This window comes from Haliaeetus albicilla, chromosome 7 (assembly GCF_947461875.1).
Source record: "Haliaeetus albicilla chromosome 7, bHalAlb1.1, whole genome shotgun sequence".
NCBI lineage: Eukaryota > Metazoa > Chordata > Aves > Accipitriformes > Accipitridae > Haliaeetus > Haliaeetus albicilla.
The window spans coordinates 4492640-4517640 of NC_091489.1; the positions used below are offsets into that span (position 1 = coordinate 4492640).

The 25001-nt window shown below is 38.2% G+C and overlaps 1 protein-coding gene and 1 long non-coding RNA gene across 2 annotated transcripts in view; one reads left to right on the forward strand and one right to left on the reverse strand.

Annotated features, from left to right (window-relative positions):
- Nucleotides 1–25001, reverse strand: part of MRC2 (mannose receptor C-type 2) — a 93152-nt gene that overhangs the window by 37410 nt on the left and 30741 nt on the right. The window lies entirely within an intron of this gene.
- LOC138686004 (uncharacterized) lies at nt 1137–23385 on the forward strand. Its single transcript, XR_011325333.1, has 3 exons — nt 1137–1453; nt 11200–11309; nt 20986–23385. It is a non-coding gene; the product is annotated as an uncharacterized lncRNA (long non-coding RNA).

Below are 25001 nucleotides of genomic sequence, written 5' to 3' on the forward strand. Positions count from 1 at the left end.
CAATTACTGCTTTTTAGAACAATCCAAATAAGTGCTATGCTCATGAAGCAGGTAAATGTAATCAGACATAATCTGGTAAGTATTTACACAACTGCACCAATAAGCCCTTGTTTCAACATGTGACATGCCTCTTCTTTCAGCTTTTTCTGTGTATCCAAAGAAATTAAGCCAAATTATGTAAACATGTTTGTCTGTGACTGGTATAAAAAGTTGGATGTGCATGAAAGTTTGTTACATTATTTTCAATTTTTTTTTCCACTTTGGATTAACATAGCTTTTTAAATTCAAAAGTTGAAAGACTGGTACATTAGCTATTCTGCTTTTCTTTGTGCATTAGTCTAGACTTAATGCTTCAAGCATAGCTACTCCAAGAATGAAGCTGTATTATCTCCAAGAGCTTGTTATATTCTTACCCTAAACTGTGTAAGCATCGTTGAGATGTGTTAATTTGAAAATTATTTGCAGTCTTCAGCACTCAATATTTGTATTCGTATTTGAGCATCCAGTAACATAAAAAGTTACTATGTTTTATCTCTTTACAAGGAATTTTTAAAGACCAGAATTAATTTCTGAGTGTTATTGACAAACGGATACATCTAAATGAAAAATGCTAACGTCATAATGACAAAGGTCATGCCTGTCCTCTAGAATACAGAAGGCAGAATTGTTTTGTGGAACAGGAACATATGAAGTATTTCATAATTGAACCGCAGTGACTTGGTTTGAATGGCTCACATTGTAGTTCCCCTGATGATATTAACATGCAAAAGGTCACAAGTCCAAATTAGACTTGCAAGTTAAGTTTATTAGATCTGTTAACTGGAAACAGTCACTTGTATATCTGTTTATGTCATGTTGGTACTTTCTTACATTACAGAATCACAGCTTTCAGTTTTATTCTTGTAATAGTGATATCAGTCTGGCAAGTCATGTGCAAAATAGAGTAAAGATTTTTAACAGAAGGCCTTGATCTGTATAGAGAAGAGTCCCATACTAAAAAAAAACAAAAACAAAACCCAAACCTGAATAAAATGCAAACAAAAAATTGGAGAACATAGTACATTATGTGGAAGAATCTGATTTCAGTACATGTTAAACAACTTGGGGAAGAGATCAGAGAAGAGAGAAGAGGAGGGGAAAAGGGTTTTCTAATTATGGACAGTGCATGTGTTTTCTTCCTGCTATTTAGGAGATTTTTCTTATACTGCTTTATTTGTATTGCAAATTTTTTTCCTCAGAGTTGGTGATGTTCAGTCACCTCCATTTCTTTTTTAGACCTTCACAAATGAGAGTTCTGGAATTGAACATGGATCTGTCATCAAATCTTCTGGGAACAGACCAGGCCTTAATTTTGCTATTATAGACAATATATTAGTCAAGCAGAAGTTGAAACACAACTTAAGCATAAAAAAAGTCAAGAAAAGTGTACTTGACCCAAATAAAGTCACCTCAAGTGAGTACTGGGTACATGAAACCAAGACATTTGTCACATTATTAGAAGTAGCAAATTGGATGGATGCTTTGTAATTTAATCATCCTCATATTACTTTGCTTTATTTTCTTCATATAAACAAATCAGTTTAATAACAAAAAAGTTTAAAAATAGAGTTCACGCTTCCATTTTTAGGTAATTTTTAAACTGCCATGGAATGGAAAATTTAAATTGGAATTACACTTGTAACTGTAAACTTTGTCTTAGTGAATTAAGTGATGGCTTAGCGGTATTATTCAGGAGACCCAAAATTACTTTTGGAATAAGGAATCACAGAATACAGAGACATGCCTTTTAGTTAATTGTGAAACATGGGATCAAAGGCCCGAGATAAAGCGCATCTTCCGATCACCCTGTTCCTGCAGGGCGCAGGAAAAGTTTTGCAGTCATATTCACTAGGCTTTTAATGAGAACAGGATCAAGTGCATATTTCAAGCAACTTTGCAGTTGGTTAAGATAAGAAAGGTAATTTAAAATGAATTATTTGTGTTTAAAAAAAAAAGTTACTTATCATAGTAAATTTTATCAAAACAACAAATAAATCCTCCATAATTTACATAGCAGCCATTAAACAAGTTCCAACCTAACAATGTGTATGAGTAAATTCTCAGAAAACAATATGAAGTTTGCCAGGATTAGCTAACCAGTTTATTGTTTCAGTGAAGTCAGTCAGCATGTATGCCAGCAAGTTGCTTTTTAAAGTGATATTCTACTTTTAAGCACAAAGCTTCAAATATTTATAGAACAAAGACTATTCACTAAATATCATAGCAGATAGATGGGTTTTCTCTTCTTGAGGGAGACTGTGGGAACACAGCTACATCTCTGGAGACAAAAACCAGGCCCATACAGACAGAGAAAGAGTTTTGCAGGAATGACCATCTTTGCAGGTTTATATCACTGTAGAAATAGCTTGCATAAACACAAAAGTATTTTGATGTTGTTCTTGACATGTAAAATTAAACTGGGGCTCTCCACACAATCAAGAATGCCATTGAATATTCGAGACTTAGGTGTTGTTTTTTTTAAGTTTCAGAGAGGAAGTGGAATAGATCCTTTCCTAATTCTGATTTACTACATATTTGCATTCCACTAATTCAAACCCAACACCATTCAGCAAAAATAAGTATTTTTAAATTAAGGTTAAACCCATTTAAGTGTGCATTCATGTAGGTCTGAGGTAATCCCACTTACATCAGCGTTATTTCATGTCTTTGACTTAATTTAGAACAGAAAATAGGCCTCAGGTATTTGGGGAAAAAGTATAGTCAAAATTAACTAGTGCCCTGATCTTGTAACCGTGTAAGGACAAATCTTATTTCCATTCAAAGCTTCGCTTACATCAACACGAAGTCTCCCGAGTAAAGGACTGCCTTTACTTAGTCAGACAGTCATTTGCAGAGTAGGACCAGTTGTCTTTCCCTGTCCTTCCAGCTGGGGTGGGGGGCAATAAAATAGAGAGCAGCATAGAAATTAAGCAAAATTGAATATTACTATGGACTCATATTCTTATGCATGTAACGTGCTGTTTGTCTGTAGGGAAAAAACTCAAACTTTCCTTTGATTTATCAACAACAAGTAGTTCAAAGGAAAGTTTATCTTAAAGGCCTATCCCTGTGGCCTTCCTGTCTGTTCTTTTCATACTGCATTAGACTGAGGATATATTCTCCTACTTGCCTGTCACATTCCTAATATATTTTATCTTCATCTTCTATTTCTCTCTGACATCCTTCACATGTGTGCAGGCGTGATTGCCTGATTATTTTACATACTTATCTGCCCCTCACAATTTGTTTCTGACTATCCTCCACCATTTCAATGGGTTTATCTTTACAGCAACCGTGGGTTGGTTTATTTACATTTGAGTGAGAAGCTAAGGCATAGTAAGTGATTTATACAGGATAAGCAGCACAAACCTGAATCCAGCCATCTTATCTTCCATATGGAGGGTCCTGAGTACTGGTTATATTTTCCGTTCAAAAATTGTTAGAGGCTAGAAGAGCTCTGTTTCTGCTGGTGCCATGGGCAATGAGGCAACTGTGAGAAATAACACAGCCATTTTTCTTTCTTTGATGTCACCACCTTGGAATTACCACTTTCATCTACTTCAGGAACTCTCAAATTGCTATCTAGAGAGTAAACATCTTGTTTTGAAGAAGAGGAAGAAATAAACTTCTCAAGACCAATGAGATTGCTATGGCCCCAGTTTACTCTTGCTTTTTTTTTTAATGATGCCTTGGAGTTAGAGGTGAAATATTTATCATCTAGACCATATTTTAGTGTATAGTAGACCAAAAGAAGCACAAGAAAAACTAAATGTAATAGGAAATGTTTCCTTCTGCACCACGTCTTAGTGAATTCTTAAGATGCTCCTAAGTTTCTGCACTGTTTCTCACAGTAAAAGCAGTTTACCTGACATAGCAGAAAGAAGGACGTAGCCACAGTAAAATATGGGATGGCAGTCACGGATAGAGCACACATGTTTTTAAAACTGCATTACAATTGGAAATAAATACATACAAGTGCACCCATGTAGCAAGAAGAAACATGATAAAGCAGCCCCAAGCAATTTAAAAATATGCTGTGTGAATGAGCAGACAGCCCAAGCAGAACAGTAGTCCAAATATCTCCTTGGGATAAAAAGCAAACACACACTTAACAGCCAAGGGATAAAGCATGTCTGGGAGAATCCCATAGGCTGTAATTCCACATGAGCAAGTACAGTAGTCTCACCTACAGAGTAGTAGTGTGGGTTTGATCCGAGTGATCTAACCCACAACTAAATCAGTCTGTCAAAGAGATTATTTTCTCTACCTCTAAGTTATATTCTTTCCTGTGGTTTAAAGATTGTACTGGATGAGGCAATTCCACAAGAAGGTAAGCTACCTCTCACTTGTCGAGAAGTCAGTCATCTATCATGAAGCATGAGCAGACTGGTTTTAGCCAGCCAACATATATTTTTGCACTAAACTAGAAGACAGGACTTGCAGTCATCTCATGAGAACTATCACATTTCCTAGTGTTTTATGTGACTTTTTTGTAAGATAGTAATTAGAATATCTAAAACTTTTTTTTTTGTTACCATAACATATGGTTTTGTGTATAAATGTTAACATACAGCGAGTTCTGTTGCAGGGTGCCCTTGAGGATTAGAACAAATAGCAGACCTCCCCCAGAGTACACATTAAAAAAAAAAAAAGTCAGCTCAGCTTCACATTCAAACTGGGGCAGATCAAAGTGCTCACTGAAAGTTTACATTACTGTGTAATAAGCAAGCGAGATAAAATTGAAAATCCCATCTCTTACATTACATAATAAAAACCCCTTAGATAAGTTGGCAATGCAATTCCTGTTGCTTACACAGAGGTGGTTTCTTCTAAAACCATGTATGCAACAAAGCAAGGTCCAGGTGGGTCAGAATGCATTCTAGAAAGGAGTTAAGTATTAATTGGCCTTCTAGGTGCCACTGCATCATTTAGTAGTATCTATTAGCGTTCTACATATGTCCTACCAGGCAAGCTATATTGATTTTCTGTCTGCCTTCTAGAGAAGCTCATGAATAATTTCATATTGTTAACAACAAATGTACTAGAATTAGAATTACCAATAACTGGCTGTGCTATAACATCAATACTAGGATAATATTCTTAAGCCACTCCAAATGTGTGCTAAACACTCAATACAAAAGTAAAATGGCATTTTGACAGTTTGGTTGTTTTGGGTTTTTTTGGTTTGGGTTTTTTTTTAATTTTGAATGCAGCTCTTGGAGTTCAACAAGATAGTGCAAGAAAATCAAGTGAAACTGCATTTGAGAACAGGAAACAATCTCAAAGCAGAAGGAGTATAACACAGTCCTCTAACCTCAGTCTAGATCTGTGCAGAGGCCTTGAGACAAAAAACAAAATAGGAATTATTTCAGCACAGGCACAAGCGCAGTTATCTCTAACTCAGTCATCCACATTGATCTCCCAGGGAATGTCGGTTCCTCCATAGCAAACAAATTGAGTGGCTCATCCCTTCTGCACCATAGAACCACCCCTTTTAGGTCTAGAGGGAAAAGCTTTTGTTCTATTCAGTATTTAGCCATGGAAGATTCTGTTAAAGAAATGGAACATACTGAAGACACCAATCAGTTAAAGAGAAGTCTTTACCTGAGCATTAGCCAATTTCCTAGTATTCTGGGACACAGGAACAAATTTAGTGAAATATATTTAGCACAAGGTGAGCGACATAGCTTGTAAGAAGGTGGAAATTACAAAAATGCATCATTAAGAGGGGGTAAATCTTCCCATTGGCCTTTGAGAGAGCACAGAGTGATGGTCACCGCTGTAGAACTACAGTGGAGAGAATCTAAGGACAGTGACAAATTATACCCTCCAGATAGGAATTGTCTAGAAGTTGCAGATCATTCTGAATTTGAAAATAGGCCAAGTAATTAATCTATTCAAAAGGTGCTTAATAATGTTAATTTAGAGATAGGGCTAAAGACCATATTTATTGCAAAGAATGGCATTCTTAATGAAAGCAATTGGAGGTGTTATGGTAGCTTTCTTATGTCAGTTCTGTCAGCTGTTCTCAGACCACTGCTGCACTCTGCACCTAACAGCCCAGGATCCTCGGCTCGGTCTGCACATAGACCCGAGTCCTCAGCAAACTGGAGCTTGCAACATCTTCTCCACAAACACCAGATTTGGGTGATAGTTCAACACTCAGTATGCATACGCCCTTGTCCTTTATACACTATAGGGACTCTTCTTCTACTTCAAAAGGCTTGGTTCTTCACTGCCTGTTCACAACACACCACCTGTTCACAATACACCTGAAGACAACAGGTTACTGGAGGATAGCATCAGTGACAGCTGGAATTTCATCTCCGAGTGGTACCTCATACATCAGGGAGAGCTTACAGAGTTCACCTAGGTCTTCATGTCTAGATTCTTCCAGCCCATCTTTGTTTCAGACAAGATTCACTCCTGATCTTCATATTGCTTATGTTTTGCATGATCAGTTGCCATTGACTTTTCTGGTGGTGCCTTATTTAGAAAACCAAAGTAATGCAATAAGCAGCACAACAATCTCCCATTCAGCAAGCACAGAGGAGGTGAAGAGACCACAGCAGATCAAGAAAAACTTAAACAACATGAAAGGTGAGGAGTATATTCAATATATGTGCCAACTCTAGAATTATACATAAACACATGGTAGCTAGATCATTAATTGCAAGAAACTGTGCTATAGCTAAGTGACAAACTGTGTAGATTTCAAAGTTCTATTTTTATCATAGGTTGGTTTGATATTTGACTTGTTTTGTTAAGACAGGGCTACATTTTTCCTCTTTCAAGTCTCCTATACAGTCAGAAACATACAAAAATAAGTTAATGGTTCTTCCATCTATATCTCCATCCTTATCATTCACATGTGACTTTCAGATGGTTCTACCAGAGACACCGAAAACACTCAAAAAGGAGATGGTGTATGCATCATGATACTTCTTCTACAAGTCACACACTCAATTGCTTTATTCCTGAACATTAATAAACACCGCCGAAGCTTTAACCAAGCTTTCTTGGGCAGAGACATGAGGGAGATTTGTGGGGTTTATTGTTACAGAGTTGGAGGCAAAAAAATAGATTCCTCAATGTGACAGACTCCACCGCAACCCACAAGTGTGCTCTTTGGGCACTGGTATACATGGCTAATAGCACAGTCATAGAACTTGCTCTTTCATTCCTTTATAAGGCTTCCCTTTGGGATAGATCCCATTTAACCAGCGCTGAGTCCTCTAAGCTCAGCTTCTTTATGTATTCCAGCCATAATCAGAAGTTCAAGTTAAGAGACACAGCCTTGTTCATCAAAGTTATTTTTAATTGTTTGTTTGTCCTATTTTCTATCTGTGGTCTAACTACAGTAATTTCTTTGACTGCGGAGACTTTCAAATAAAGGCAGAATGAAGGAGCAATAGGTTTCCCTGCTGCTCATGGTAATCAACAAGCTGCTCGCTCTGTCTCAAGAAACTGCTTAAGCAATTAGATTCAGAGATGCTATCAGGAAAAACGTTTCTGTTCCCAGCGTCACTGCAAATAAACCAACTGTCTGTATTTCAAAGTTTGTCAGCTATCCCAGGGGACATGGCAGACAGCTAGACAGAATTTTCAGAGTGAAACTTTTCTCTTCAAAAGTTAAGGAAATTCAGAACTAGGGGTGCCACACTGTCTGGAGGTAACAGTTTAGATGGAAGGAACATCTAGAGGTTTTTCCTATCTTGCACAGAAAGGTTGTAAAGATTCATCTTTTCTGCTACGCCACCAGGAAGCCTCCCTTCTCCTGAGTTTCCTCAGTCTCCTGATGACGTTAGTTGGAGTTAGTAATGGTACCTGTTCTGTCCAAGAAATTTAGGGGGAGACATGCCAGAAAACAGGAGAAAAGATAACCAAAGGGCAGACTAAAAAGAAGCTGAAAGCTCTACAGGTAAACAAGGTCTCCTGTTATTCCAGCTTTCAGACAAAAGCCTTTTCCCTCTTTCTCAACACAAAACATTTAAGCAAACCAAACCATGGCTAGAAGGGGATGGAAAAAGGGAGACACCACCACCACCACCCCCAAACCAATATTTTGCTAGTGACATTAACTTCAAGAGTCTGGTTTTCTGATGTGTTACGTATGTAGCACCCTGGGGGTATTAGTAGGCAAAGTTAAGGAAGGAGATGTAACTCCGTGTGGTTAAGGTTTGAATGCGTGAAGTGATAAAGTCACAAATAGCTTTATCATTTTCATATTTTTACTTTTACAGTATTAGTTAGTCTAGAGGCCAATCCAAGGCTTAACATTTTTGTTGGTTAGTATTCTGTTTATTAAATAGGAACCTAATCTGCTCATCAGATTTCATGCAAAAGCAGTAGATCATAGTCAGTGAATACTTGGCATGTTTTCATCCATCGGTCATAAATACAAAGCCATTAAAATGTTTTGTGACATAACTTTTTTTTCCCCTGTTTGGTTAAAATATCACTCTTCACCAAGAAGTGAACTTCCCCTGCATCACCACAAATCTAGAAAGGTTTCTAGAAAGCAAGCCACTCAGGACAAATATTCAAAACTCATACAATGCCAACATAGCTGAGAGGGGAAGAGTATTCAGCAGATACCTCCTCTCATATTTGATGGGTAGTATTCAAACATACTCGTTCTTCTCAAAGAACAGTGGCTGTATAATTCTCAGCAACATATAATCAGATTTGGATTACACAAAAACATAAAGGGGATTTAGAGACTATAAGGTTTTTCCTTTGAACATTTATCAGCTTTAAGGTATATATTAACTCTAAACTGTTGGATATTATACTTTCAGGTCGCCATCATGTGATAAAGGTCCTTAGTAAAATCTCTCCAAATCCTAGAACATCAGTGCAAATATACTGTCCATTATTCAGCTGTAGACTTTGCCAAGAGCAGTGTTTAATTTCTTCTGTTACGTCTTAATAGTCTCCTGGCAGAAGACTCAGAAGAGGAAGGAGATCAGTGTCGTATCTGTCAGATTGCTGGAGGTTCTCCTACAAATTCACTGTTAGAGCCATGTGGCTGTGTGGGAAGCCTGCAGTTTGTTCAACAGGAATGTCTAAAAAAAATGGCTCAAAGCTAAAATAAATTCAGGTGTGAGAGAGAGACCCACAAGATATAAAACATTCTGTTGAGATGCTTCTGCCAGATTTACCTCTCAGCTAATTCCCCTATACTTATGGAGTTGGAAGAAGATGAAGTCTTTAAATTTACTCAAAGGACACATTTAACTCATGGCTTGATCACCATGGTAGTATTTTTCTATAGCACAAGCATTCTCAGTCAGGTAACAGTAGATACTGAAGTCTTTGATGAGGCTACTGGTACGTAGTGAGCAGATCACCAAACCCAAACTGATAATTTTCTAGTGCTCAGTTTAGATTAAAACAAGATCTTTGATATTAAGTCTTTAAAGATTTAGTGAGCCAATCTACAGCAATTAGTAGTATCAGGTGAACATCAAATTTTGCAGGGTTCATAAACTGCATGTGTAAGACTAACACGTAGAGAAATGTTTGAATGACAGAAATCATAAAATAAGATGAAATGTGTGAAGTGTTGGAAGAATTCAGATGGGGAGGGGAGAAGGAGTATGAGCAGGGGAAATTTTAGCATGCAGGAAGGTCAATCCCAGCTAGAGAACAGTCCTGGTGATTATTCTTTGATTTCACCCTCACTAATGTCAGCAGGCTTTTTTTTTTTTTTCCTAAGCACTAGTCTTGCTGTGCCATTTCTAGTTCCATTCTGAATGAAGATTATCAGTGATGCATTATAAGTGCATTTTCACAATATGGACCCTATCTTTGTCAAGAGGCTGAAGGTAATCACGACACAAGTTGGTTTGGGTTTTTTATTTTTTTAAAGATGCATTCTACAGTATTCGTTAAGCACTTAGGTACACTATGGGTTCTGAAGTCGCTAAGTGGGTTGTATAATTTTCAACTTGCTCCTTGTAAGTAAGCGCTTAAAAATACAAATTAAAACACTAATTAATACACTATCAGATAATAACCAGAGAATTAACCTCCAGAAAGGATATAAGTAGGTATATGATATATACACACACCCTAACCTAGCGTAGATTGTGTAAAATGCCAATCCTGTACATGGGAAGATAATAGCTTACCCCAGCTTTGTTTCTTCAGTCTTAAAAGGCAGATGATATATCAGTGAAATCCTGTGTACTTGGTTCCCTGCCAGGCCTCGTTCATTTAAATTCCTGGCTTGCCCCCAGCTTAGGGAAGTGAGTCACATTTCCCAAACCTTCCCCAAATCCTGTCCTCATAGAATAATTTAAGTTTCCCCTCAGTGCTAGTTGACAGCATACGGGGACGTGATCCTGTTCAGAGAGAGTTTCTTAGGTAGATTGGGAGCCAGAACAAGAAAAGAGGTGGCGGTATGTTAAGCAATGAATGAACTAAGTGGAACCTTGTCCCAAGAAGCATTTTTGATGAGATATCAGTCTTAACAAGCAGAACTTTTGCTTCTGGTTAGTGAAGTGTGTGGGGAAGGTTTCTTTGTCTGGGGTTTTTTTTTTGTTTGTTTGTTTTGGTTTTTTTTTTTTTTTTAAAGCAGGCCATCTGTGCACATGGAAAGCAGGGCTTTTTTCTCTTCAGAAGTTTTTGTTCCACATCTTTCTTTAGAAGAAAAGGGGAAAAGAGAATTAGTTTATAGGGTGGGAGTGTATCCATTTATTTTATGGCACTCAAATGAAATTCATTGTTGTCTTAAAAATAATGAGGGCAAGATGCAAGTAAAGTATTCCAGGCAATTCCTTGGCTTTGTCGGTACTGACAAGGCCTTAGACAGAGGTTTATGTATGGAGTCCATTACTGCATTTTACATCAGTGTGGCTCACGATCCCTGCAGTTTTATTCCATAAAAACTACTCATTTTGTCATTTAAAAGCAAAGAAAAAATCCAGCAGTCAGATACCACACAGAATTTAACAGAAGACTATTCCAATTATCCTTACTATTATGTGTGTTTAGTATTAAAAATGCCGTGGTTTCAAATGATTCGGGAGCATTCCAATAAAAAGATAGCAATCTGTAGAAGACGGCTTTAAAATAAAAAATTTCCTCATTCCAATTTTATAACAGGCATAATGTAGTTTAAGGATAAAGACTTAATTTTTTGCCTTATTGCAGGGGCTGATCTGGAGGCTGTGAAGACCTGTGAGCTTTGCAAGCAGAACCTGATAATTAATGTGGACAATTTTAACGTGAATGCACATTACAGAAATCACCAACAGTCATGGGTAAGGAACTGCCTCTCTTCAGATAAGAGTCCGTAATCCTATTTTGATATTGCTGCCTTGCAATATTTCAATGTGTAGTGAAATGTCAACACCAACTGAAACCTGCTAAACTGTGAGAAAGAGATATGCTTACTTATGCAGATTTCAACAAATGTAAAGAGACTTTATTCATCTTGGGCTCGGATTGTATAATCCCAGAGCATTTCACAGAAACTGCCCAATATCTCGAGGCTTTGCATAGAGAAAACCTATAATTAAGTGTGGCAATGGGAAAAAAAATCTTGTTTGTTATGTAGATACAACATTGCAGGAGAGAAGCAGATTAAGGGAGAGCAGCCAAGGATTTCATTGTTTGTCCTTCACAACATTATGTAAGATGCAGAATTTAGCAAACTAAGCAATAGAAGAATTGAACATCTTCCCATTAGGCTTTTTTTCCTTTTTTTAAATGAACATGGAATTTTAAAGAAAGAAATACAGGAATGATGGGCCCAAATACTGAATCTAAGAGCCTCCTTTTTTAACAGCAGCCAAAAATACCCTGTTTTCTGAGAAATTATTCTTACCAAAGCCAGATGTATTGATTTCATCATAAGGTGATGCTAGTACTGAGGAGAGAGATCAACATGCTCAGCAACCAAAGAAAATCTTCTTGATAAGACTTCAAAATACTATTCTTGAATTTTAATACACAAATTCTATTATTCATTGTTACTGACAAGTTTCCATAACTCTAGGGACTTCAAGTCACAGACAGGACCCCACTATGGAAGCTGTAAGTAAATAAGATATTACAACAAGGCCTTTTAGCAAATTGCAATAGAAGTTGCCTTCTCCAGAAGTCTTGCAAGTGTCTTGGCTTTCCTCAGAGTGCCTGGTAGGAGTTTCAGTCCCCACTCCTGCACAGCCTGTCTAGTACTGGCAGTCAAGTAACAAGGCTTGCACGTGAATCACATGCACACAGTTCGGTTTTGAAGCTTTTAGAGTACTTTACAGAATTTGAACTGATGCCTGTATTGGATTCTAGTTTGATAATTCAGTGCATCATGCTTACACATTCCACACAAGGAGAAACTGCAAGGCTCATTTCTCCCCCTCAGGCATTTAAAAAAATGGGATGAATTGCAAGGGTGAATAATTGCTAGAGTATTTAGAGTAATTAAGATTAGAGGTTGTGTTTCTTTCTTGAGGTGTTTTATATCATATTATACTGCTGTACTTTTAGGATATTATTTGTGATGCATTCCTAGTGATGCCAGAAGCTTCTAAAACATATGGTTCGGTGCCCTTTTCAGCATTTCTACTCATCTAAATAAATAATTCAATGTGCCAGAGTCTTTCCTATCAACTAGGAGAAGATGCACAATCTGGTAGAAGTGTCTTTCTCAAATTATTTGCAGTAAACAGTGTATATTTCCCCATCTGCGTGCCTTCAGGCCTTACTTACTCATAAAAAAAAAAAAGTAAATGATTTCCCAGAATGCTTTGACAGAAGCATTCACCAGCAAACTGTTTTCTAGATGATTGATTTGCCACTATGCTGTAAAATACATATGAACAGAAAGCCTTTTACTTAGGCTGAGATTGGCAGACACTCATTGAAAGCCTAAAGGAGAACATCATCATGGCTTGAGATGTCCAAAAGGAATACAGAAATTTAGGGGAAAAGGGTGGAGAAAGATGCAACACTTAAAAGAACAATTTAAGGAGAATTTATAAACATGCTAGAGCATAGAATACTATAGCACAAAGAATACACCAACCCAGTTACAGCCTTTCCCAGGTATACCAGGATACTTAAACCACAAGAGGGACACACCACCACCCCTAAACCACACACACAAAAAAAGGGTGTTTTGATCAAAGTCATGTGGAGTAGGATGAATTCAAGGTTAAAGGTGATGCTGCTTCCATGCACAGGATGGCTGGTCTTGCCTCTTCCTACATATAATTTTTAAAAGGATGACAGTACTTCTCAGGAACACTATTAGCAGCCTTAAGGTAGCTTTAATCAAGCTTGGATTTACATTCAGGATCCAGCACGTGCATTCTGTAAGTACACACATACAAAAATCCCTCCCCTGCTCCCTGCCATTCTCCCCCCACCCAAATGCACTTACATATACACATTTTTTTTTGTCTCTAATCAGTGGAATACAGCCATTTCTGACTTGGAATGAGGGCTACTCTTCCACGCCAGCAATACTGTACAGTGTATTTATGGGGGAAATAATTATAAATTTCTATAGTTTGTTTCACTTTTGGCAGCTGGCACTTTAATTACAGAGGCAAAAGGCAAACAAAACACTTGTCTCTCTCTTGACAAACAAAATAAGTGTTTCGTCCTGAGGGTTGATTAGATACAGTATTTAAAAAAAAAGTATTCAGTTAGAGCCATAGAGTGGAAATTTGGGGAGGCAAAATCAATTACCCCCAGTGGAATGCAGCCAGGATGCTGCATTTTATTTTATGACAGTTACAAGTGCCATGAAATCTTCAGTACCTACAGGTGGTCAAGATCTCTTGCTGTATCTCACTGAGAATTGACACTTTTAGAGACAGTCCATCCCTGTTTCATGATCTGTTTTAGGAAAGCTTAACACCATCTAGTTCTGCACCTGGTTCCCCACAGTACCAGGATTTTCCTTAGAGACCTTCCATCTAGGAATGCAGAAAATTCACTCCTTGTTTTTCATATTAGTGATTATTATCTACATTGTAGTTGATCTGGATTAAAAAAGAAAGCAGCCACCTCCTCCCAGAAACCACCCCCCCCCCCCCCCCCAGTTCTGAATAGTACATCTGTAGTTTTAATTGCACCGTCTTTTTTTCCTTTTAATTGCTGCTTGGTATTTGCCATTGCTCATGTCAATTCAGTACTTCACATTTGCTTTCTTCCTGGTGAACTATACCAATATTTACTAGTATTCACTGGAATAGGCCCATTTCTCTGCTGGGACTCGCCAAGTTCCATTCTAGACAGGTATTGTACTCATACAGCGTTACATCCCATGCTCCCTTTTATACCTGAGGCCAGACTAAACGTCCATCTTTTACTTACCCGAGTTCAAAACCTTCATTCTTTCCTTTTTAACAGGATATTGTCTCAGTAAAACTGGCAACCCTGCATTTTTGCAGGCCAGGACTCAAAAATCTAAGAGAACTCCCTCACCATCCTCCCTCCCTTCTGAGGATGCTGAATTCTCACAATAGGCCAATAGCTGTGAGCATTGCTAGTAAGAAAGATTATTATCACATACAACATTAGTTGTGAAAATAATCCAGAGTTAAGAAGTTAATTGCATTCAGTAAATCAGATACTCATCCCACAGCCTTTTTGTCTGAATATGGCTCATATGCAACTAACTTCTTTCTGAAGGCCTCTCAGATGCAGACAAGAACAGCAACATCTTAAGTAAGTTATTCTGGTCATGCCCTCCATCCTAGCCTCTTTCTTAAAGCCCCATTCCCATTACAGTACTAGACACAGAATGCAAAATCATGTCCTACATGCTGCGTTGTGACAGGAACATACATATGCATCCATAACTAACTGTCACTCATATGCCCCACAACAGCGGTGCCTTCATTTTGGTTATGCCTTTCCAACCACGTGCTGGAACATGCCAGCTGCCACTCAGGCCGGCCAGGCTGCACTACACTCCTCTCACTCGCATGCTTAGCATGTAACCACAGAGCACCTGCCTTTTACTCATGTAAAATAAGAGAGGTCAATTAAACACAGGGATAAACAGCTATACAGCCTATCCCAGCCACTAAACAGGCTGCCACTAAACAGGTTATCACTACTGGAGTCTGTTCTAGCATCTTTGTGTAGTTTAGCACAAGGTAATCACCAAAAGGGAAAATACCGATTTCTTTTTTAAATACAGGCACAGCACAAACTAACAGATTCGGGTCTTTATCTTGGACTGCATCACCTTTACAAATAGAGACCTGCAGAACTCACGAGACTGAACCGCATCCTCATTACCAGAAAAAAGGGTAAGAAAAGTAGTGAAAATAACAGTGTTTCCAGTTACCTTGTAGTTATGTCCCATCCTCACTGTTTTCTTCTGAGAGTTACAGCAGTTTACCATTCCTCTTTTGTTGTCAAACTCTTCAATCCACATAGAACCAGGAAAGTCTTTCCAAGCAGACCTTCCTTTTCAAAAACCAGCCAGTAAACTTCTGTTGTGCAGCTTCCTTACAGGTGCAGACTGTAATCACACCTGATCCTCATATCCTTCTTGACATCCTAATGCAAAGGTAGTTCATTTCCTTGTTGTCTTCCAATTATTTAAATGACAGTCACAGTGGTTTTCACAGCTTAACAAAAGTCACCTGTGCTCACCCTGCTCATCAGTCATAGAATTAAAAAAATTTTTAGAAAAGATCCCAAGTAACTTTTGGGATTGTATAGGATTATATGCCTGGAAAATGCACCTGGAATGACTGAGGAATGAGAACTATAATGACTTTATTGACAATGCTAATTTAAATGAGTACAGACATATCCCTACCAGCTTCTCTGGTTGATGTTAACTAGTCACCAACTCCTTTCAATAGTTTTGGCAGCGATGCATTAGGGATTCTTAATTAGACTAAGGGTGAAAATGAAGGTTTTGATGAGGCCTTTTTGCCAGTGCTCCTTATGGTAAGCATCTCAGCCCATGTGGAAGGTTTTCTTGGCTGTAGGTAAATATGATTTCCATCATCTTGAGAGATACTTCATTATTCCACTCATTTCAGGCATGCAGACAGGAAGAGTCAGAATACATTTGTGGTGCTGTCATTTGTGACTAAGTCAGTGGGTCAGCACTATGGACATGTCAAATTAAAACATATTGCCCTTGTCTTAGCTTGTTATGAATTGCAAAGCCACAGACGAAACTTTCCAGTTAATTGTCAGGCAAACTCTATGTGGAACTGGGACTGTGTTCTGTACCTTGCAAAACTCCCTGGAATGACATTTTTGATGTTTTTAAATTCATAGAACATCTTTTCACTGGATCATTATGACTGTAGTTGAGCTGACCTAAAAAAAGGTCACATCAACTGATCCAGTGGCTGCTTGTGGTTTGTCTGAAGTCTTTCATCAGTCATCTTGAAACTGCAAGAACAGTGATTTTCAGTTCTGACTGTCTGGAGGTTAGGAGGGATTTTAATTAGAACCCAGGCTATGAGATGCTGGATTCTTGTGATTCCTTTCTAGTCTTGCCATTTTGAAATGTCCAGTCTAAAATAATACTGACATAGTGATAAGAATAATTCTTTTTATTTTATTGTTGTTGTTATGATATGTTTACCCTTACAATTAGTGGGTATTTCTGGCTTAGTTATGGCTGAACATCATTAAAAACAAGACAAGACAAAACAACTCAAAAAACCCCAAAGAACCAAGCAACCTCACAGTTTTCTCCTGACAAACCATCAGTGCAGATGAGAGAACAAAAAGTAAAATAATACTTGCAGATGTAGCACATAAACCACCTGTCTGTGGTGCATCAGGACCTGGCATCTCCACAAGCTACCTCTCATTTTGACTATCTATGGTAATAAATAATTTAAAAAACTTTCCATTTGCCATTCAGAAAGCTGAAAGCAGCCACAGTGCCAGCTGAAGTCAGTGAAGAATTCAAAGCTTCCAAAAACCAGGCAAAAGAGGGGGGATTAATCTCTGCTCATTTTAGACATCCCCAGTACAAAGTCAACATCAGTTGGCCACAATTTTGTTATAGTCTGTGTAGAGAAAAAGGCAAGTCTGAGATACAGAAATACTCTATTCTAGATATGGTTCATCTTACCTTGTGAAAGGTGACAAACCGGTCACATGAGCCTCGCTGTAGAGACCCTTGTCTTTTTAAAGGCATGACTAGGTGATATATAAATACCCATGTTGCAGACATGGAGTGGAGCAGATAGAGCACACTCAAAGTGGTTCACGCTGGTTACTGTAAAAGTAGAATCAAAGAGTGTCCCCTAAAATCACTGGCAAACCCATAGGCAACAATTTAAACTTCTGAAAGTTTGGGTTGAGGTGCGAGATACCAAATCATGTAACAAGTGAGAGAATTAGGTATGGAATCTGCTCTTGTGGGCAGGTCTCTGGCATGGTGCAGTAGCGGGACAGAATTACAGCTAGAATGAGTCTGGTTTCTGAGCAACCTCAATTATCTGTTAATGGCCCAGCATTACATGGTCAAATGTGCTCTAAATTAGTCTAACTCCTTCTCCTGTAATATAAGCCAAGCTCATCTGATGTGGGACATTTAGTGCAAGCAGGATAAACAGTACAAAATGCTGAAAATTTTTATTTGCCATCATTTTCCTAAAACTTTCAGGAATTGAAGTGACAGCTTTAGTGTCAAATGATACAATGCTGCAGCAGTCAGAGGTTACAGATGGTGTTGTTAAAAACTCTCATAAAGAAGTCTATCGGCAACAGGCAAACATGAAAGAGAAACCACTTTCAAACAAGCACTTCAGAGACAATACAGAATTAAACCAGAAACCCACGGGAGTAGTGCAGTGAAGCTTTTCACAATCATTCATTAGTTAGTCATTCAAATATTTTGATACAGAATCATGTACATTCATTATTGAAGTATGTGTGCTTTTTGATAGCTGAGTCAGCCTACTTGGTGTAAATAGATGATAGTAGGAAAAATAAATGAGCAATCCCCCAAAGGTGGCACAGAGGTAGAACGTGCTACATCAGTAATGGACAATTAATGAGTGTTTGATCCTATTTTTTCAAACATTTACCACCAGTGCTCTTCTGCTGTTGGGCTGCTTGCATTGTTTAACCTTCCCTCCCACGCAGGTCTGCATTAATAAGGTTTGGATGGGGAACAGCAAGTGAAACACATGAGCCTCTGGCTGTATGAGACCTTTGGGCTTTGAAAAAAAATCCTGTCCACCCCCTCAGTGTCACTCTAAGTTCAAAGGGATGACAAAGGCTTTCCCATACTCTAGGTGCCATCCTGCGATGGAGAGGCAAAAGACCTTTAGCTAAAACAACGACACAGGTTGCGTCAACAAGATGCCATATTCATGTATCTCTCTTTCAAAGTCTCAATTCCAATTGGACTTGGAAATGAAAAATACCAAGTCCAAATGGCAAGCTCTCTCTCACATGTATCTCAGAAGAATGCATTACTTCTAGGTTTGAGTTCAATCATACTTCTGAAAGTTTGAGTGTTATTAGCACAAAATCATGATTAAATCCATATAAATCTCTGAGGGTCTCATAGTTTTTCCCCATGTATAAATTTTATTTTAGAAGCCAACAACTTAAAAAAAAGGATCAGAAACCATTAAAAGGAAGCTACAACCTTAGATTTTTCTTGTGTTAGCACTTGCTGCTTAAATGAAACAAGTCTTTTAAAAAATAAAGTTAAATATAGATGAGTAAAATTTAATGGCAAACCAGTCTGTTTACAAGTCATTTTGATATTGAGAGTAATCCAAAGCTTTACTGTATCTTAAGTATTAAAGTAATTTCCTCACTTGTCCTGCTTTTAAGCATTTCCATGCTTTCATTTTTTTAAAAAGCATTCTCTTTGCTTTTTCTAGCTCTATTAAATCATATGTCTAATCAGTGTTAAAATAGGAAAGCTTTATTAATCTTAGTTGCCTTTCTCCTAGTGTGCAAGACAGCCTAAAGCAGAGGAAAATGAAAGTAAGCTTTAGAGCTTAAAACTCACTTTTACAAAATTCTTGTTTAATTGTTCTCATTAAATATGCAAGATCTCATGAATTGGCAAGAGGGACTTAGATATAAAAGAGACACATTAAACATCAAAAAGTGGGAGGAAAAAATTCAGGAAATGCAAGTTTCAGAAATTAGAAAAATTTACATGATATCAAGTGTACAGTAAAGATACTTAATTGAAGTTCCCCACAAAACAATGAGCAATGAAAAGAAAAAAGACAAACCCCACAGTGTACAAGTTCTAGCTGTTGGGCTTTAGTCCTTTAATTCTTTAAAAGTCTATTGCAGTAAAACTTGATTTGTTACGCATTTGGTGTGCTAGCACTCCCCCTGATTATTTGATTCAGTAAGATGTTAAATTGCCTTTACCAGCATTTATGAGCTTTTTCTGGAACATCTAAAAAGAAGGCTGGCATCTTGTTAAAGACTTTATTCATTTAATAAGGCTTTTGTTTTCATGTAATTTTGTTTTAACAAAGTCACTGTGTTTTCTTTCCTTTGAGCTGATCAGGAAATTCTACATACCCATCCAGTTTTAAAAGAGAAATGCTAGCAGCAAGACATTGACATATGTAAAACAGGACAACAAACTGGATTATTTTTTAAGATGGAATCGCAAACTGTAAGAAAATGCTTTGCTTTTACTTGCAAAATAACCTCGGATTCTGTGGGTTAGAAAATTGAGTGCTTACTCATGCAGCTGGTCCTTATGATGTCAAAGAGCCTGTCTACATCAAATATTGAGGACGAGCCTGAAGCTGTTTTCCACACTAGGTTCAGTGTCTAAAACAGCACGTGAAGCTTCATCCTCTGAGAAAGCTTCCTGCATTTGTTTCTGCCGTTTCAGGGTTCAAGATCTAGGACCCTATTAAGCCATTGGATTTCAGGTGGCTGCCCCTGCTGAACTCAGAAGTATATCAGAAGGAAGTTGGGACTTCTACTAACCCACTGGAAAAAAAAAAACCCTGATTTGAATTTTTCTTACCTTAGTGAAACATTCCAGACAGGAATTTTAAAGAGGTGCTAGTACTATTGATTAAAAAAATATGTCTTCAGCAGCCTGAAACACTCTTTGTTCTTCAACAAAAAGTTTCAGTCTGTGCACCCTTTTCCCACCCTTTCAAGCTGCATATCGCTTTGCAGCTTTTTCCTGAACATGACCATTAGTCATGATAAATAAAGTCTTCTTCAATCCTACAGCACTTCTAAGTTTATAGCAATATTCGTGGAATATCTTCTGTGAACAATGGGGTTTTTAAATGAATCAATGAGAAGAAAAGAACAATTTGAAAACGTAGCTAAGATACTTATTTGAACTTATTTATACTACTTCACTATCACCTGGTAAGTTAGGGATCATTCAGTTCCCATATCTGAGAGTAACTCAGTTTACATTTGTTCTTTGCCTTGTAATTGTAAAACTACTGCCTCCAAAGTTTCTAGCCACAACCTTGACTTTGACCTCGAAGTTAAACTATCCATTACAGAGATATTTTATCCATTTTCCATTACAAAGATATTTTTCTTTGTCTCAACTCTGATTTTGTAATGGGTATTTAAACAGGGTAAACTTCATATTTAGATAAGTTGTGTAGACAATGATTATGGGCTAAGAAGAGATTAACTCCCGGTTTCTGATGTAAATGCTTGCTGAATTGCATTACAGAACAGAGACTCCTGTCCCTCAGCCAATAGGAAGGACTTGTATTTCTCTCAAAGGTAGAAATAAAAAGAAAATTAAAGGGTAAGGAAACTTTCTCTGGTAAATCATTTATTAACCTTAGCATGTTAATATTCTCCAGAGATGTGAATTGCCTTCTTTGGCCAAGCCAGCCACTTCTCCTTCCCCTTCTAGGTCCTATTACAATTCATTGTGCAGGATTAGTGCACAGAACAATGAGAATGTGTATTTTAAATAGACGTTTTAGCAGTGAATGAAAGGTATTTGTTGTCTTGCAGATCCGTTTACCAGGGAGCCGATGATGAGGTATGAAATCATGCTGCTGCTGCTAAAGAAAGGTTTCTCTGAATTCCAACACACCAGTTACAGGAAAAATACCACATATAAACAGGATTTAAATGACTTGTAATGCCTGAGAACAATGCTAAATGCCAAATGAGTTATTTCATTCTAGAGGAAGACTTCACATCTTATGTTTATACCACAGCTACTATTCTCATAGCAAACCTCTTTCAGCTGGAGCGAGTTTCGTTTCTTTGTTGGATTTGCTTCCACTTCCATGGGGTTTTGCCAAAGGAGGGCTCTTCCCGTTCTGTCAGCTGGGGCTACAGTGACACCTAGTAACTGCTTGGCTAATTACAGCTGAGGTTTTCCCAGGCTCTATCCGGCGTGGTAGCTCCAGCAGTGAGAAATTCCTCACCCACAGCAGGAGTTGCCTTTTGCACTACTAGCGTATCGCCTTCGATTGCCATGAGAGCCAGTGCTCAGAGCTGAATAGTCTCAAGCACTGAGAAACAGCAATTCACTTGCTTATGCTGACACACTCCTTAGAATATAAAATCATGCTTTGAATCAGGCATTTTAATTAATTAGTGATAGTGTCACTTCTAAAGAGACATTCCTGCATACTTTCTACATTTTACATTATCCCCCATATGGCCGCTATGCCAGCAGTTCATTCCCCAGACGAAATACAGCTGCTAGTTGTCTTATTGAGTAGACTAAATTTACTTCTTATGTAATATTTAAGAATTAAATAACAATTCAAATGCTACAGATTTGACAAAACGATCAAAAAGAAAACTGCATTTTCAGGTGTATTGTAAATAATAACCAAGGTAATCTAAGAAAGCAGGACTTTGCAGTTTTTGCATGATTTGCAACCAGTGACTTGAAAAAGTTTTCCACATATTCAAACTTAACAACAGTACTGTAAGAATTACAAAATTCCCATTTTAGGAAAAAAAGATGCTGAGGCACTGGGCACTCTAGTTATTTCCACAGTGTTTAGAAGCTGTTTATGTACAACAAGGAGACCATACTTTCTGCCTTACTGTACTTGCCCACAGTAATTCAAACTGTATAAATCTGAAGGCTATGTCAATTAATAAATATCTTTTGAATGTTGGGGAAGCTGTTGTATCCTCAGATGGGCAGCACAACTGAGTTCAGAAGGGTTTGCACAGGTGCCTCTGAGAGCAGAACAGCAGGCTAGTAGTGCAGATAATTGGCAATCAAAATAATTATTCAGCGATTGTTCTCTACTTCCAAGCTTAAGAGAAAGCAATGACATTTCATCTTGTTCAGTTAGTATTTTTCTTGTTGATGAAAAAAGGTATTCTAGAACACCCTGCTTGCTTCACTTACAAATCCTGACTCTGAGAAAAACAGATAAAACTCTCATGATGTTGGAATTTCACCAAGAAGCCTTTATATCAAGTACCCTTTTCATTGTTTTTTATACCCCTACTTTTCTTCTACTTTAATTGAAGCCAAAACAACTGTGTTTATGTCACACAGTCCTTTTTGTAGTCCTACTGATGTCTTTAAAAGTCCAAACACCAACTGCTAATTACTTTAAAAGACCATAGGTCAAGGCAACTAGTAGTGAAGTCAACATAGCATTTCTATTGATTATGTCCTAAAACTGCCTCACCTAATTGGAAACAGTTGGCTAGTAAGTTGGGTTTTTAACTGACCTCCTTTAACCTTTAAAATCACAAGCTACGGAGATGCCTGTGGCTCCTTTACTGTGTGTTTTAAGTCACATATAATACTGACATTCTTTGCTTCTGAGGTTTCTTCTGATTAGAGCTTGAGCTTATAAAGTGATGTGATCCTGTACACAGCTTACAGCCAAAAGGTCCATAGCACACTTATACATCTGTTGATCGAATGCATGTGACAACAAATCATCGAGTGCATTGCCTTCAGCTTGAGTGGGATGAACTTTTGGTAACGTTCTTGTATTTAATGTTCCCTTTCTTTAACAACTAGCATGGCCTCAACAGAGAGGGGCTTTTCCTTTGTTTTAGAGGGGAGAATGGAGGCAGAAGAAAACCACTTACTCAGATCTTGACTTGAATGCTGACATACAAAGACACCGAGTTGAATCCATGCAAAGCAACTAGAAAATACTGCTGTTGTTTGGAAGTGAAAATAGGAACGAGCCTGAAGGCTTCACTGTACTGTACAGCAAAAAGGCTGGAGCAGTTGTATCTCAGCAAAAAATTGGATTGATTGGTACAAATTTGCTGTATAAATTCTTCTAAGCTACGCTCAGATTTGTACATGAACCTCCTGAATTCTTGTCTGATTAACACATTTCCTAACTTCTCAATTCCACATAAACTTGAAATACTTCACTTAATAAATCATCATTCTTTTTCTGTGTGTGATGAGAGGGTATAATTTTGCAAGTTTTGAGGCACTTAATATCCCCGATGCTGCTTGCTAACACTGTGCTGGTTATTGTCCATCACTGGAAACCTGATCCACATGCATGGCTCTGCTCACTAGTCTCCAAGTTGGTCCTTACAAACTACATACTAACTGCATGAATTAGAACGTAATTATTAAACATGAACTATACATGAAAATATGACCAATAACCATCCCAAGTGAAGAGTACCTAGCATATTTGTGATTATTCCTGAACAAAACTACTTACTAAGCAGACACTGTATTCACAGAACATTGCATTCCTTCTTTATCCAGCAAAGATTAATAACTTCTGAGTCAGACTTATGCCTGGATTCTGGGAATGAGGAAACAAAAGATCTTGTGGTTACTCGTTTTGCACAAACTGGTTCTTTTCAGAGTAGCGGTTTTTACCATGGGGTGAAATGAAAACAGCTGCCAACTGCAATTTGCTTCAAAAAGGCAGCGTCCACTGGTCACAGCCCGTACACGTCTGCGGCTCTGAGGCGGCCCGATTTTTGATACGTACTACAGCCACTGAGCGTTTTCTTTTTCCTGAACGTTTAACACTGAATTCTCACCTTCGCAAACACTGCTGTGTCGGATCCCAGTGGTAAACAGCAGGCTCAGCCCAGCGGACTCCTCACCCTTTTTGTGCACGCTGCTTGCTATAGCTTGTAGATAAAACAGCCGGCATGTCTTTAGAAGAGCCAAGCATGGCATTAACTGCTTCTGTACTGCCCATACCGTAAGGCTCCCAAATATATTTGAGCACTTCCCCCACACTGTGGCTACTAGGATCATCTCAGTGCAGGGCTAAAAGTATTCAATGCAGATGACGAGCAAGTCCTAAGCAGCTTAGGTCTACTTTTACCCATCAGTGCAGGCAAAATCGAGGGAATTAGCCTCTTAGGGCAGGATCCTGCTCACCTAATGTCAGGTGTGATGTAGACGCTGCAGCTCAGCTAGCTGCCCCAGCCTTCTTTTTTTTTTATTCAAGAGAACAGGGCACTTTAGGTCACCATTCATCTGACCCAGTTTAGACCTACTAGTGCCCAGTGAGTGCATCCGAGCTGACTCCGACAGGAGCCTAAGGCTAGGCCAGCAGCCCAGGTTGACTCAGATTTATCAGATGAAACCCACCTTGGAGTCTAGGTGTGCTGTGCTGCACTTAGACACACTATAAATTGCTTCTGCAAATAAAACAGACGTTCATCTTCAAAACCCTTACCACTAGTCCGCAGGCCAGGGGCTGGCAAGAAGCACACCTGCCAATGGCTAATTTTAGTGTCCTAGTTGCCAGCCTCAGAGGTGTTGCCTTCCCTCTGTCTGATACCTAAGTAGTCAGTAGGGAAATTAAAGGGGATTAAAATAACGAGGCTATTTTGTATCCTTCTCCAGATGAACCCAGCCTGAACCAGACCTCATGGAATTTTCTAATGACTCCCTTCAAATGGGTGTGCTCAGCTCAAGTTCAGAAGAGCAGATAAAAGGTGGAGACTTCATTTCCGTGAGAAAGGGCCTTTGGTTACTACAAACTACTATTTTCTCCAAAGGCTGCATTTCTTTTAAATTAAAAAAAAAAAAAAAAAGA